This window comes from Cetorhinus maximus, chromosome 2, assembly GCF_964194155.1.
Source record: "Cetorhinus maximus chromosome 2, sCetMax3.hap1.1, whole genome shotgun sequence".
NCBI classification, from domain to species: domain Eukaryota; kingdom Metazoa; phylum Chordata; class Chondrichthyes; order Lamniformes; family Cetorhinidae; genus Cetorhinus; species Cetorhinus maximus.
The window spans coordinates 122,965,230-122,981,725 of NC_135880.1; the positions used below are offsets into that span (position 1 = coordinate 122,965,230).

General features: G+C 45.8%; 1 protein-coding gene and 1 pseudogene across 1 annotated transcript in view; both read left to right on the top strand.

Moving 5' to 3' along the window:
- Nucleotides 1–16,496, top strand: part of LOC144689691 (doublesex- and mab-3-related transcription factor 1-like) — a 181,101-nt gene that overhangs the window by 80,600 nt on the left and 84,005 nt on the right. The window lies entirely within an intron of this gene.
- Nucleotides 3,410–3,929, top strand: LOC144689696 (cytosolic arginine sensor for mTORC1 subunit 2 pseudogene; annotated as a pseudogene).

Consider the following 16,496-nt stretch of genomic DNA (forward strand, 5'->3'; position numbering starts at 1 on the left):
AAGAAATCCAATTGAGCTTGCTTCTGATTCTGTGTCAATGAAATCAAATTACACCATAGGTCAATTGAAGTGATTCCCGGAAAATGGATTGGAGTATGAACATATGGGTCTCCAGGAAGAAACACCACATTTAATTTATCTTAATAAAAATGAGACTTATAGAAGAACCTTCAATTCTCCATATCCCTGATTATCCGCCAGAAACCTTCTTAGAACATAGTTTTGCGCAGGCTGCTACCTCAACATACAGATTACTAATATTTCTTTTTTTTTGTAATGTATTTCACCATTTTTGGTGACTTAAGCTACATAATTACAGCAATTGATAGGAATATAGAAAAAGGAGTGGTTTATCCAGACCCTAGAACTTCGTTCTACATTCAGTTAGATTGTAGCTGATCTGTATCTCAATTCCATTTACCTGTAGTTGCTCTATGCCCTTTGACAGAAGATAGTTCCAGATTTCCAGTACTCTTTGTGTGGAAAGGTGCTTCCTGATTTCACTCCTGCATGGCTTAGTTTCAATTTCAAAATTATGTTCCCTTGTTCTCGGGGTTCCCCTGAATTAGGCTGCATAACTTCAGTGGAAATCCAGACAAATTGGGTAAACAAAGTTTGCGGTAAGATTACGTCAATGGACCTGGAAATCCATAGAGGAAACTCGTGCTGAACGTTCTTTTTATTTGTGGGATTGTGCTTCTTTTCACTTCTGTGCTTGGGTGTTGATAAATCACATGCACATGATCAAATTTTGGGGTCTCCTAGTTTTACGAATTCTCATTATCCATAAAGAGGGACCCCTTCCATCATGTCGAATAACCCATTGACATTTTTCATTTCCCTGCTTGCTAAACATGTTTTGAATTATTTGAGTTCAATTATACTTTATAAATTTTAGGTTGTTTGTTGTTTATAGTCAATTGCACACAAAAGTCTGAGTTGAGTTTGTATTAAAAATGTTATTAAATACAAGAAATCTAGCTGTACTACAAAATCCTTGTCAAATATCAGACAAGTGCTAAGAATTTAAGATATCATCAAACATCGTGTCATGGAACTGCTTTAACATGCTATTCTGCTGTGCTGGCTTGGCTGCCTCAATCTGTAGAAGTTGAAATAAGATCAGAAAATACTGGAAAGACTCTGCAGATCAGACTTGGGGAGAGAAATGGTGAAATTTTCACGTTGATGATCTTTCTTTTGGAGAAGTTGCCTTGGTTTTGATTTCACAGTATAAAACAACTTTTCAAACGTAAGCTTCCAAATGTGCAGTTGTTTTAAGTTGTGGTTCATGATGATGCAGCATGTTAACATATTTGCAGGTGCAAAACTGTTGCCAGCCTCTTGTTGGGCAGAAGGCAAATGTTCAGCTTCTAGCGTCCAGAAACCACAGCTCCTTTGATGAGCTTGACATTTTGAACGTTCCACTTGCGGTCCAGTTGGAAACAGTGTTCCCTCCAGAGACGCCTGAGGGAATCACCTTTTGTGGTAAAGTGTGTGAGCTCTGCCTTTACTGTGTTGTCACTGGCTTTTGGGCTGCTGTTGGTAAACGTGCTAAGAAATAACTCCTGTCGTTGCTTTAGTTTTCCTTTGAGACCATCAAACTTTATTTGAACTGCTACTTTTATTTGCCATACTTGCAGCAAGAATGGACAACATGAATTACATTGATTGGTATATGTAATTTGAAGTTTCGTAGTTGATGATGCCGCTCAACAGGCTTTAAATTGTCTGAGTATCTTACAGGCTTATGAGAAGTAGACTAAGAAGAGCAAAAATACCAGTATTCGTACAAGACTGAAGCAGCTAGCCAAGTGCCAAAATGGTCTTTTCCTGCAGTCATTTCACCCTTGTTGTTTTGTGGGAGAAACAAATTGTTCCTTCAGTTCTGATTGTGTGTTCAGGGGATGACATGACACCAGCGTGATTCAAGGCTATTTGCAACCTTCAGGGGAATCATGAACAAACCTAACTAACAATGCTATCAGGGCAGCGATAGAGTGGAACAGGGAGTGACAGGTTTTGGCTAACAAAGAATTAAGACAATGTGACAAATGCAGATTTAATTTTAATATATCACAGTGGTACTAAAACGTTTATTGTCCATTTTATTGGAAGAGACAAAGAGCAGATCACATATCTCATAAGGAGTTTATGTGCAAAGTTATAGATTAATTATGACTCGTGCAGTTTATTTAGATAAGGAATACTTAATGTTATGTTTCCTACACCAGCTTTCCAAATAAAATAATTTATTTATTCATTTGGTTAGGAACACAAACACTTGTATGGTTTTTAGTTCTTCGGTGTGCTTATATTCAGTCCTAAAAGATGGCAAACTGATATTAAAGTTGACTAAAGGCAGACCATTGCCCCAGTAAATTTGTTGAGGAAAGCATTTGGCCCATTGTAAATACACAAGATAACCTCCACTTAAAGACTGTTGGTTACCATGGAGCAGAGCAGGTCAAGAGCTATCAGTCTGCCAGGATCTTGGCTAGTATTTTGTAGTAGTTATTGTGTAGGGATAGAGGCCTGTAGGTGTTTTTTTTTTGCACTGTGAGTTTTTGTATATTGTTGTGTTTGAAGCTATGTTGAAAGTATTTGGAAGAGTTTCAGTACGAGTGGTGTCTGATAAGGACTGAACCTTGTAGGCCTTGTCTCAATACTCATTGGGTTCTGGGACTTTCCCAGATCAAAAGCTTCTATTCCTGCCCGGATCTCCTTGACTGGAATTGGCAAGTGTCAGAATGTTTCTTGTGGAGTGGTGTGGGATTCTGAGGCATATAGTGAACCATAAAATCTGCAAAATCATTGTTTCTGTGGGGCTGAAGAATTAGAGATTATTTTTAAGCCTGCTGGCATATTATTTGTCATTCTGTCTGCTGTCACAGGGTACACATGATGGCCAGAATTTAACATGGGTGATAGGGGCCTGGCCCACTGGTTGGAGAACTCATGTGGTACCCTATGTTGTTTCCGTGAGGGTGGTCCAGCCAAATTAAGTGCCCGTCAGGCATTTAAATCCTCATCAACAGATTTCCTCTGTGAGCTGCAACATTCAGAGGTTAGCAGCTCTCCACTACTGCCACTGGGTCTGTGGCTGCAACTGGTGATGCTCGAAGGACTTCATCAGGGGTTGTCACTGGATCTCTGGACACAGGTGAATGGAGTGGGATTAGGATCGTGGGAGGGATGGGGGAGTGGTTGGAGGCAAGGGCAGGGGGTTAGCTTTCAGTATCATCTCCCCCCAACTTCCCAGTGCTGGGTCCCTCCAGTGAGCACTAAGTTCCTTTTAACAAGGAACGCACCCTCAGAGGTGTGAGCAAAGGACCTCGCTCCTCTGATGCCGCAGGCAATATGACAGGGTTTGCCGTGTGGCCTTCAGGAGTCACGGAAGGAGGAAAAGATGGAACTGCATATCTTAGAGCACAGACTGAAAGTAGCAAGTATAGCCAAGGATGGGATCCTATTTGTTTACCCATGGATTAATAAAACTTGCTTTTCTGCTGTCAAAGACCATGTGCAAGTTCTTTAACCTAACTGAGTCTTCTGAAGACTACACCATTATCATGGATGAAGGCAGCTTTAATGAACTGCCTGGGTTAGATCTCCTGAGTGTAGCAGACGAGACATGGCTGGCTTTAAACGTTGTATCCGGTGGTGGGAGTTTCTCCAGCTCGCAGCCAATTGGAGTCACCAAGATTGCCAAGTCAGTAATGGCACCGCTGGCAGATCATAATATCTCTGTGATCATGCTCTCCACACATCAAACAGACTTCATCTTGGTACGGGAAAGAGATCTACCGTTAGTTATGCACACCCTCTCAGCAGAATTTACCACCCTCAGGGTAGTAAACGGGGAGACAGTTGCTGTGGATCACTTAGGAATCTCCAGTGGATTTGTGGGCCGTGCAACTACCATTTAATCCCCTGAGCCATCACTAAATTCTGTTGGGCTCCAGGATAATTGGCGTCAAGTGGCTATTAATGAGCCTAATTGACATACCGTTGTGAGTAGGTCAGTTGCGCGCATCATCCCCTTCCCGCCTTTGACGTATTGGCGGGAGGTTTTCCTGCAGCCGGCAGGCTGATGCACAGCCTCCCGTGCAATTGAATGGGCCCAGCCACCGTGTTACCGCCGTGACCGGCTGGATTAAATTTCGCCTGATGGCTTTTCTCAGTTCCTCGTCCCTTAATGTATTTGGCCTATGTGGTGTGCTGTGTGAGTTTTCCTGGCCCTACTGATAATGGGTTGTCAAATTCACGTCTGGCCTGATATGTGTCTTTTGTGCCGACTTATTTGCTAACTCCCAGATGGGAAAAACAGTAAAAACTGGGAAATAGGAATACTGGTCTGAACTGGTCTTATACATCTTATAATGGAACACCAGTAAAAACTGGGGAATAAGAGTATTTCTCCTACCTGTTTTTTCCTTCTGGGCTGCTCTTTGTTCCAGGGTCTGCAGCACTTTGTAATTCCTGGTTGGCCCCCTTAGACAGCCTCGGTAATTTCCTGGAGTGTAGGGAAGGTATCAACATATCCATTCTATGCTATGCAGTGGAGTGAATTGTGCCTACAAGGAGGCCATGATCTCTGGACCACCAAGCAGTGTTAGGTTTACTTAGCAGTGTTGGGTGTGTGGTGATAGTTACTGAAGGTGAGTTCCAGCGTTCACTGGTGCATGGCTAGAGTTGTGTGTGTGTGTGTGTGTGTGTGTGTGTGTGTGCGTGTGGACGGCGGGCGTCCTGACAGCTCATGTGGGCAATCGACCACAGAGGGGTATGCTTCTGTTGTGTGTAAGCTGCGTTTCACAGAGTTTTGAAGTGAGTTGAGGGATCTTTTGTCAGGAATTTGCAGCTTTGTAAAGTAAATTGTTGTGTACTTGATCCCTTGGTTGTAGAGGTCTTGTGCTTCTGTAGGTGTTTGAGGGAGAGGTCCCCAAAGATTTTGAATGTCTAGTACATCTTTGGTCTCACCCAAGGCAATATTACCCCTTTCATCTGAAAATTGAGGAGTCCGACAAAGGCAAATGACCATGGCCATTGAAACTAAAGTTCTGTGAGAATGTTCTGGTGTCAGGTATTACTGAAGAATACTCCCTCCTGTTAGTTTCGGAAACACAACAATTTGTGCACAGCAAAATCCAACAAAAAAAAAGTTCAGATAAGTGACCAGTTAACCTTGTTTTTTAAGTGATGTTAGTTGAGAATAAGAGCTGTGCAGGGCACTGGGAGATCTTCCCTGTTCTTCTTTCAAAGATCGCCATGGGGTCTTTTGCATCACCCGTGAGGGCAGATGGGACCTAGAATTAATGCCTCATCTAAAAGACAGCATGTCCAACATTGCGCCACTCCTTCAGTACTTCAGTGAACTGTCAGTCTAGATTATTTTACTCAAGTTTCAGGAATAGGCTTGAACCCATCATGACTTTCTGGTGCAGAGACAAAAACGCCACCACTGAACCACAGCTGACCCCGAGAGACAAGTCAGTTTGTCTTTTTTATAACAGTGTTGGTTGAGAGATAAATGTTGGATGATACACTGGAAAAAAACTCCCCTGTTCTTCTTTCAAAGTACTTTCACAACCATAGTATGGTCAGATGGCCATCGGTTTAGACAGCGGACTGGATTTTCAGCACCGAGGTGGGTAGCTTGTGTCGGGAAATTTCCTGACCAGGCAAACCTGCCTGGTTATAAAGGGCCCCATCACATGCAATTTTTCAGCCAGGGAAGTGAGGGTGTGATGGAGTTGGGCCTGCTGCCTTGGGAGTCATTTTGGAGGGGGCCACAGAGGCGGACGAATGCCTCAGCGGGCTGGTTAAAAGGCCATTCTTGGTTGTCTGAGACCTCGACCCACTTTTTGAGGTATGAAGTGTGACAAGCTGTAAGATCCACTGATGCAGCAATAACTGACCCTGCTGGCTTGCAAAAAGGGATGGATACATAGACTTTAGGAGACTTTCCAAGACATATGCCTGGGATCCTTGTAATCAAAGTTGAAAGCCGGAAGAATGAATCAGGCACTGAGGCAGGGGTTAAGGAATGGCCGAGTCGGATTGCAGGTCTGGGACTAGGAGCAATTAACTGTTTCATGATGGTTTTCCAGCAGCATCCTTTGGGAGAAGCTTAATCTTCATTACTCTCACCTCTGTTGTGAGTGTTGTTAGGCAGAAATTCGCACTGGATCTGGAGCTGCAGCAGAAATCAATGCATTTATTTAAATTATTTCAAAATGATGGACAGAGGAATGTCAAATAAATGGGTTAAATACTTGTTGGCTAATATCATCAACAAGAATTTACAGGCTTGGGTCTCAAAATGAATCAAAATTAAAATATAGCAAACGGTAGCTCTTCATTACAGTAATTGCCACAGAGTTTTATAATTTTTATTACAAGATGACTGTCTACATTGCCTTGACCTTGTGTTATTTACCATCTTATGCTCGGAGCCAGGATCTGATGTATTTTCTTGAATCCCACAAGAGAAAGATGAGTATGTTCAGGTTCACAACATGAAACTTGGCAGATCTAAGACAAGGACTTATATTGTATTTCTTTTATGTTTAATCAAAGCAAAAATTTGTACTTATATCACATATTTAACATAGGAAAATGACCCAAAGAGCTTCAGGGAGGCATAATCAACAAAATGGATGCTGAGCCAAAAGAGGTGCTGGGAGTTCTGGTCAAAGAAGTGAATTTTAGGTAGGTTCCCAAACATTGAGAGTGTGAGGAACAGGACGAGCGAGCTCTAAACAGCTGGGGCCTCGGCGGCTGCCTAGGAGGAAGAAGGAAGCTATGCAGAAAAGGTCATAGAACCATAGAAAAGTTATGGTGCAGAAAGAGGCTATTCAGCCCATCGTGTCTGCGCTGGCCAAAAAAGAGAAACAAGAAACTAGCTGCTCGTTTTAATCCCACTTTCCAGCACCTGGGTCCGTTGGCAAGATACAGCACTTCAGATGCAGACCCAGGTACTTTTTAAATAAGTTGAGCGTTTCAGCCTCAACCACCAACATAGGCAATGAATTCCAGATGCCCACCACCCTCTGGGTGAAAACATTTTTCCTCATGTCCCCTCTAAACCTTCTACAAATCACCTTAAATCTATGCTCCCTGGTAATTGACCCCTCAGCTAGGCGAAACAAGCCCATCCTGTCTACCCTATCCAGGCCTCTCATAATTTTGTGCACCTCAATTAGGTCACTCCTTAGCCTCCTCTGTTCTAAGGAAAACAACCCGAGCCTATCCAATCTCTCTTCATAGCTGCAATTTTCAAGCCCTGGCAACATTCTTGTAAATCTCCTCTGCACTCTCTCCAGAGCAATTATGTCCTTCTTGTAATGTGGTGACCAGAACTTTACACAGAATTCCAGCTGTGGCCTAACCAGCATTTATACAGTTCCATCGTTACATCCCTGCTTTCGTATTCAGTACCTTGCCCAATAAAGGAAAGCATTTCATATGCTTTCTTGACCACCTTGTCCATCTGTCCTGCTATCTTCAAGGACCTGTGGACATGCACTCCAAGGTCTCTCATTTCCTCAAGCCCTCTCAATAACTTCTCGTTTATTGAGTATTCCCTTGTTTTGTTTGCTCTCCCTAAATGTATTACCTCACACTTTTCTGGATTAAATTCCATTTGCCACTTTGCCCACTCAACCAAACCATTGGTGATTTATCCACCTTCAAGGATGCCAGTCCCTCCAGTACTTCCTCTCTCATTATGCTTATTGTATCTAATATTTGGCACTCCTCTTTAATTAGAATGTTTGCATCATCCCTCTCCTTAGTGAAGACAGAGACAAAGTACTCATTGAGAACCCTGCCCACATCTTCAGCATCAATCCACAAGTTACCATGTACATCTCTGATAGGCCTTACCTTTTCCTTAGTTATTCTCTTGCTCTTAGTGTACTGGTAAAGCATCTTAGGATTTCCTTTGATTTTACCTGCCAATATTTTATCGTGTCTCCTCTTTGCTTTCCTAATTTCCATTTTTACTTCACCCCTATGCTTCTCTAGGCTTTCTATAGTATTAAGTCTTTTGTGACTGCCATAAGCTTTTTTTTCCTGCTTTATCTTGGCCTGTATGCTTCTGGATAACAAGGGGGCTTTAGATTTTGCAGCACCATCCTTTTTCTTTGTGGGGACATGTCTACACTGTGCCCATAGACCCTCACCTTTGAATGTCTCCCACTGATTTGACACAGTTTTTCCTTCTAATAGCTGTATCCAGCTCACTCTCGCCAGCTCACCTCTCAGCTTTGTAAAATTTGTCTGCCCCCCAATGTAGAACTTTTACTCCTGTTCTATCTTTGTCCTTTTCCATAATGATGCTAAATCTAACTATTATGGTCACTATCTCCAAAATGGTCTCCCAGTGCTACTTCATCCACTTGCCCAACTTCATTTCTTAAGACTAAATCTAGAATTGCACCCCCTCTTGTTGGGCTTGTTACATGCTAGCTAAAAAAGTTCTCTTGAATGCAGTTCAGGAATTTTGCGCCCTCTGCCCTTCACACGGTTCGTATCCCAATTAATATTAGGGTAGTTGAAGTCCTCAACTGTTACTGCCCTATTGTTCTTACACTCAGAAATCTGTCTACATATTTGCTCTTCTAACTCCCTTCCACTGTTTGGGGTCTGTAGTACACTCCTAGCAGTTTGGCTGCCCGTTTTTTATTTCTGAGCTCAACTCATATGGCCTCATTTGATGCTTCACATAGTATATCATCCCTCTTCACAGCTCTAATTGATTATTTGACCAATAATCCTACACCCTCACCTTTTTTATCCCACCTCCCTATCCTGCCTGAAAATTCTATATCCAGGGATGTTGAGTTGCCATTTTTGCACCTCCTTAAGCCAAGTTTCTGCTAAAGCGATGATATCATGCTGCCAAGTGTCTATCTGTGCCCTTAACTCATCGACTTTATTTACTATGCTCTTTGCATTTACATATGTACCTTTTAACGCTGCCAAATTCCTATGCTGTACACTTTTTAACCTGTGCTGCTTTTGTCTTTCAGAGTCACTCACTAATTCTTCATCTCCTGTTCTCTGCTCTGATTTTGCCCTCAGGTTCCCATCCCCCTGCCAACCTAGTTTAAACCCCACCCCCAACAGCACTAGCAAATCTCCCTGCGAGAATATTTGTCCCAGTCCTGTTCAGGTGTAGACCATCTGGCTTGTACAAGTCCACCTTTCCCAGAACCGGTCCCAATGCCTTAGAAACCTGATGCCCTCCCTCCTGTACCATCTTTCCAGCCACGTTTAATTGCTCCTATTTCTATACTCGCTTGCAAGTGGGACCGGGAGTCATTCTGAGATTGCTGCTTTAGAGGTCCTGCTTTTCAATCTCCTTCCTAGCTCCCTAAAGTCTGCTTTCAGGATCTAATCCCCTTTCCAACCTAAGTCATTGGCACCAACATGTACCACGACTTCTGGCTGATCACCCTCACCTAGAAGAATGTCCTGCAGCTGCTCCGTGACATCCTTGATCCTGGCACCAGGTAGGCAGCATACCATCACGTCTACGGCCCCAGAAACGTCTGCTGTTCCCCTAACTAATGAATCCCCTATTATTACCGCTCTTCCCCTTCTCTTTCTCCCCTCCTGTATAGCAGGGCTGCCTGTGGTGCCATAAATTTGGCTCTAACTGCACTCTTCCGAGGAACCAGTGCCCTCACCGGTATGCAAAACGGTAAACCGATTGGTGAGTGGGACCCCAGGGGAATCCTGCATTACCTGCCTAGTTCTGTTGCACTGCCTGGCAGTTACCCATTCCCTTTCTGCCTCCATGCTCCTAAGCTGACCACCTCTCTGATCATGCTATCCACGTAGTTCTCAGCCTTGCAGATGTGCCACAGTGACTCCAGCTGCCGCTCGAGCTCAGAAACCCGGAGCTCAATGTTCTGCAGCTGATGACACTTGCTGCATGTGTGGTCGTCTAGGACTCCGGTGGCATCCACAACTTCCCACATATTACAGGACACGCATTCCACTCGATTGAACTGTCCTGCCATGGCTTCAATTTTCTTCCCTTGCGTTAACTTTATTTTACTTAGCTTTACTTATCCAACTTTATTTTACCTGGCCTTGACTTAACTTTATTTCCCCATTGCTTGTGTTTCTTACATAAGTATAAGTAGCCCCTTGTTTTAAAAAAAATGTTTTTGTCTAAACATCAGCTACTTGATGACGCTCTCTAACAGCAGTTTCTCATGAACCAATTAACTTATGTTTCTCCTGTGATGTTAGGTGGTTGGTGCTGCTGGCTGCCTGGCTTGGGGTTCTCCTCTTGCACTCTTCTCCAGAAGCTGCTGGCTGCCTGTCCTAGAGTCCTCCCCTTGAACTCTCCTCTAGGTGCTGCTGATTGCCTGGCTCAGGGATCTCCTCTCGCACTCTCCTCTAGGTGCTGCTGACTGCCTGTTCCAGGGCCCTCCTCTCGAACTCTCCACTAGGTGCTGTTGACTGCCTGGCTCAGGGTCCTCCTCTTGCATTCTCCTCTAGGTGCTGCTGACTGCCTGTTCCAGGGCCCTCCTCTCGAACTCTCCACTAGGTGCTGTTGACTGCCTGGCTCAGGGTCCTCCTCTTGCACTCTCCTCTAGGTGCTGCTGACTGTCTGTTCCAGGGCCCTCCTCTCGAACTCTCCATTAGGTGCTGCTGACTGCCTGGCTCGGGGTCCTTGTCTTGCACTCTCCTCTAGGTGCTGCTGACTGCCTGGCTTAGAGGAGCAGAGAGTTAGTGGTAGACGGTGGTGGGTTGAGGTTACAAGGAGGAGATTAAAGGTGGACAATGGAGGGATTTAATCATGAGGATGAGAATTTTAAATTTAAGGTCTGCATAAAATTTAAATTGTTTGACGAAGTACCACATAAAAAGCTTGTTAACAAAATTGAAGGTCATGGAATAGGAGAGTCAATGTCAGCTTGGATAAAAAAATTGGCTTAATGGTAGAAAACCGCAACTTGTGGTAAACTGCTGTTTTTCAGACTGGAGGTTGTTGGACAGTGGTGTTCCCCAAGGATCAGTGCTATGATCGCTGCTTTTTTTGAGTTATATAAATGACTTGGATATAGAAATACAGGGCAGAACCTTGTGAAGCTCCCGGAGCAGGAAGCAAGGTGGGTGGGGTAACAACTAAGTGGGAGACAAAATATCAGTTTCCCGATGGTGGGATGAAAGTTGGGTATTAAGTTGGCGGCAGATTGATAGTGGATCGTGCTTGGCAAGTGACGGGAACTACTTTTTAATACATTAGCATACGAACATACATGCATCCTCATTAAAACACAACTTCACCAGATTAACTTGGAATTAAGAATCCAGCAGATGAGAAACATGTGCCTTCAGGTTCATGACTGGTTAAAGGTGGCATGCAGGAGTCGAGGTATTCTTCTTGGTGGATTTGGACTGAGTAGGAGCTGCTTTTCTTGTATGGGTGGCATTGATGCATTGAGATCAGGTGACAACTGTGAAAGGGGAACGGGCATGGCTGACCGAGGGAGTGAGGGAAGTGGCTGTGAAAGGGGAACGGCTATGGCTGACCGAGGGAGTGAGGGAAGTGGCTGTGAAAGGGGAACGGCTATGGCTGACTGAGGGAGTGAGGGAAGTAACTGTGAAAGGGGAATGGCTATGGCTGACTGAGGGAGTGAGGGAAGTGGCTGTGAAAGGGGAACGGCTATGACTGACCGAGGGAATGAGGGAGGTGGCTGTGAAAGGGGAACGGCTATGACTGACCAAGGGAATGAGGGAAGTGGCTGTGAAAGGGGAACGGCTATGACTGACCGAGGGAATGAGGGAGGTGGCTGTGAAAGGGGAACGGCTATGACTGACCGAGGGAATGAGGGAAGTGGCTGTGAAAGGGGAACGGCTATGACTGACCGAGGGAATGAGGGAAGTGGCTGTGAAAGGGGAACGGCTATGACTGACCGAGGGAATGAGGGAGGTGGCTGTGAAAGGGGAACGGCTATGACTGACCGAGGGAGTGAGGGAAGTGGCTGTGAAAGGGGAACGGCTATGGCTGACCGAGGGAGTGAAGGAAGTGGCTGTGAAAGGGGAACGGCTATGACTGACCAAGGGAATGAGGGAAGTGGCTGTGAAAGGGGAACGGCTATGACTGACCGAGGGAGTGAGAGAAGTGGCTGTGAAAGAGGAACGGGTCATAGCTGATTGAGGGAGGGAAGTGGTAGCCCTACAAAGGTTTGTGGAGGACAGAGGGAGGAAGATGGACTACACAGGGAAGGTTAATGGTAGATCAAACATCAAACACGATTGTGGGGAGATCAGGGGTTATACATGGAAGGTCAGTGATGAACTCCGGAGAGTCAAGGGTATCAGGGGGCAGGTCAATGATGATAGAGGGAGAGTTGAGGATGACCGATGGCAGCTTGAGTGTAATGGGTGGTGGGGTGAGGGTAGGTGGCGCAGTTCCAATGGGCTGAGTGGTGGTGATGGGGGAAAGTTCTCGGTTGAATGTTAGTTGGTCAAGGGTAATTTGGGGGGGGCAGGTTGTGGTCGAGGGTCACCGAAGGCAGGGCAAGGGCAATGGAGTGAGGGTCGAGGGCGATGGAGGGTAGGTCAGAGGTGACTGAGGGAGGGTGCAGGGTGATGACTTGCAGTTCCAGGGTCACTGTGCGAGTGGGTGGGTGGGGACCAAGGTGTGGCCATTGCAAAATATAAGGCTCTCCATTGGTCAAAAGTGGTCAGAATAGGAGGGAGGGCTTTAGTGACTGTGCTGACTGGATCTTTGCCTGCCTTTGTTTGCATTTCACCTTAGACAGACAAGATGGGTCAAGTGCACCCAGTGCTTCTGCTAGCTCTGGCATAGCTAGAGAAGAACTGGCTGAGGGTGGCCCAGGGCCAGGCACAACAACTGCCAGAACACCAACAAGGGGTGCCAGCAGAGGGTCAGGCAGCTCAGGACGCTGGCAACTACAGGCAAGCCTGACGCCTAGCAATGGCGCGTAATTGAATATCCCGCAGGTGGCGTAACTACCTGCAAATGACAGAGAGGCAGTGTGAGAGACGGCTGAGGATGTCACAGATTTCTGTCACTCATCTAGGTTAGCTGCTTCAGGAGGGCTTATGTTTCTATGGATTGGGAGGCAACGCAACACCAGTAGCTTTAAAAGTCACCACAGCATTGAATTTCTACACCAGCAGGTCTTTCCAGGGCTCTACAGGGACATATGTAGCAATGTGCAGTCAGCCGCTCAGAAATACATCAAGGAGACACCAATGCCCTGTTCACAAGAGCCAATGCATTTGTGCAATTCATCAGAGACCCTGAGATCCAGGCAGCTGGAGCTGTAGGGTTTGGTGCTATCACTGGATTTCCATAGGTAGAAGGGGCAGTTGATTGCATATGTGGCACTGGGAGGTCCCTGAGAACAGCCAGCAGTATTCAGAAACTGAAAGGGCGTTCACTCTCTCAACATACAACTGCTGGTGTGTGATCACTGTGAATTAATCCTTCAGAGTATGTGCTTGCTTCCCAGGGAGCTCTCATGAATCTTACATCCTCACCCACTCTCAGGTGCCACAACTATTTGCTGCCCCTCAGCAACTGCAGGGATTGCTCCTGGAGGATAGGGAATAGCCTCTGAAGGCCTGGTTTGCGACACCTGTGCGGAACTCACAAAGCCCAGCAGAGGAGAGGTATAATGCTGCCCGTACCTCAATAAGGGCACCAATAGAACAGACCATTGGACTGCTGAAGATGAGGTCCCGCTGCCTGGGCCGATCAGGTGGAGCATTGTAGTATGTGCCACAGAGTCTCCAGGATCATTGTGGTCTGCTGCCCCCTATACAACTTCGTGCAGCAAAGGGTTGAGGAATTTGGAGATGGGGAGATGGAGGAGCCGGATGTCTCCTCAGATGAGGAAGAAGGGGAAGATCTGATTGTTCATGAGGGTGTAGATGGTGTGGCTTCAGCTGCAGATGCCAGGGCGATAGAGCGATGTGTCAGACAGGCCCGTGGCAACTTCTTTGCACCCAGATTCCAACCAGAATGAGGCCCCTGCAAGATCTTTTTGTCTCCTCATGAAATGTTGCTGTGTAAATGCCAGCTGAATTGGCACACTTCCTCCAGACCAACGTACAGGCCATTGACCTCTGCCACCGAGAGGAAAGAAAATGCTGTAGGCCCTTGGCATTTACAAGCCCCTATCCATGGCACGGTCAAATCAACACACTTCTGAATTGCAAAGAGGTCGCCCATGAATCAATAACACATGCTTCAAATCCTGGCAAGACCTTGCTAAGAACCCACTGCACTGGGACATTTCAGGTGATGGGTATCAACTGGTGGCGGGGCAGCAGCAGTTCCGGTGGGAGCGGGTGGGGAGGGGGTAGTGGAGGGTGGTGGTGACAGATCAGGAGGTGGGTAGCAGCGGTTTCACAAATGCACTGGGAGGTGGCAGATTAGAATGGAGGGAGGACGCAGTAGTTTCCAAAGTTACTACTTACTAACAAATGGCAACACTGAGTCTGCTGGATGGCAGGGAATGAATGCCTGTCCAGGTGCCGTTTAAATATAACACCCGGAACTTCAATCCGTGAGGTAAGTGCAGGGCTGGCGACTTCTTGCTCCTCCTTGCCACATGATTGGACGTGGCCCTCATCTCTGCATATCTAATTGGACCAGCCGCTGTGTGATCGTGTGTGGCCAGCGATCCCAACTACAAGTGACAGTACCGTGCACTTCCCGGTTCCACTGTCCATGACACTAGAAGAAGATTCCACGCACAGTAATTTTTCAAAATTTTCCATGATACCAAACTTCGAGGAGTGACAAACAGAGAGGATGCTATAAATCAACTGCAACAAGACATAGGCTAGCAGAATGGGTAGACGAGTGGCACATGGAATTGAATACAGAGAATTATGAGGTGATGCATTTTTACAGAAGGGATAGGAAGAGACAATATAAACTCAATGGCATAGTTCTAAAGCAGGCTTGTCCGACGTTTTCTCATGGGGGGGCCACGCGTTTCAATTTTTCTCACACTTGGTAGGAGTGGGGGTTGTGATGAGCAAATTTCGGAAAGATAAGATTTGGCACAACATTAAACTGAATTTCAGAAAAAAAGACTGATGTATGATTAGAAACAACTTGCTGAGCAAGAGAAAGCTCACAACAATAAATTGATAATTAAAAAATGAGTAATAAATAAAGACGACCAATTTTTAAAATATTCCTTTGTGGGATGTGGGTGTCACTGGCTGGGCCAGCATTTGTTGCTCATCTCCAATTTCTCTTGAAGGAGTGGTTTGCTAAGCTGGTCCAGAGCTCTGGCAGTCAAAGGAAAGCATGTTGCGCTCCAGAGTCCCTCTCTCTCTCTCTCTCTCTATCTCAAATACTCGCAGTTGCCGATGTACACTGCCCCTCCAATCACAGCTTGTTTCCCTCCCATGTTTGTTGCTGATAGGCTCAATAGTGAGAAAAACAGGCTGTGATTGGAGGAGCAGGCCCCTGAAGAAACCTTCAAACTCACTGAGCCGTCTTACTGGCATTTTCAACAATCGTTCTGGCGGCCACATGGAGGGGCTCCACGAGCTGCATTGTGGCCAGTGGGCCACAGGTTGGACAAACCTGTTCTAAAGAGTGTGCAGGGACAAGGAACCTGGGGGTCCATATGCATAAATCTTTGAAGGTGGCAGGACATATTGAGAGTGGTCAGCAAAGCATATGGGATGCTGGAATTCATAAATAGAGTATTGAGTACAAAAGCAGGGAAGTTATGCCGAATGTTTATAAGGCTCTGGTTAGGCCACAACTATCGTGTGCAGTTCTGGTCATCACACTTTCAGAAGGATGTGAGGGTCCTTTGACAGGCTGCTGCCTATGAGGATGGTGGAAGTGGATACAATCAATGATTTCAAAAGGAAATTGGATGTGCACTTGCAGAGCTCCGGGGATGGAGAGAGGGAATGGGACTAATGAGATTGCTATATGAAGAGCCGGCAAAGACTCGATAGGCAGAATAGCATCCTGTGTAGTTGAGTCTGAGTAGGTCAACAAAGGTGGTTTGATGGGCAAGCAGAACACAGGCAGGAGAGTCTTGGATGAGCAAAGGTTTAGGGCGGTTGGGAGGCTGGCCAGGAGAACATAGGAATAGTTGAGTCTGGGAGTGATAAAGGTGCAAACAAGGATGGGCTGGGGTTGGAGGTCGGAAAGGTGGGGGCGGTGGGAAAATGGGCAGTTATGGAGATGGTCTTTGTGATGTGAAGCTAAGCTCTGGTTGAATTGAATGCTGAGGTTGCAAACTGTCTGGTTTAGTCTTTAAGAGGCTGGGGTGGGGATGGAATTGGGGGCAACTTTGAAGAGCTTGCAGGGACTAAAGTAGATGGTCTTGATCTTCCCAGTGTATTGCTGGAGGAAGTGATGGACAAATGAATCATGAAGAGGGTCACACTTAGTGTACATGTATTTGGGAGATCTGCTGATGAAGACATAAAATACACTATAGCCTGGTTCCTATTGG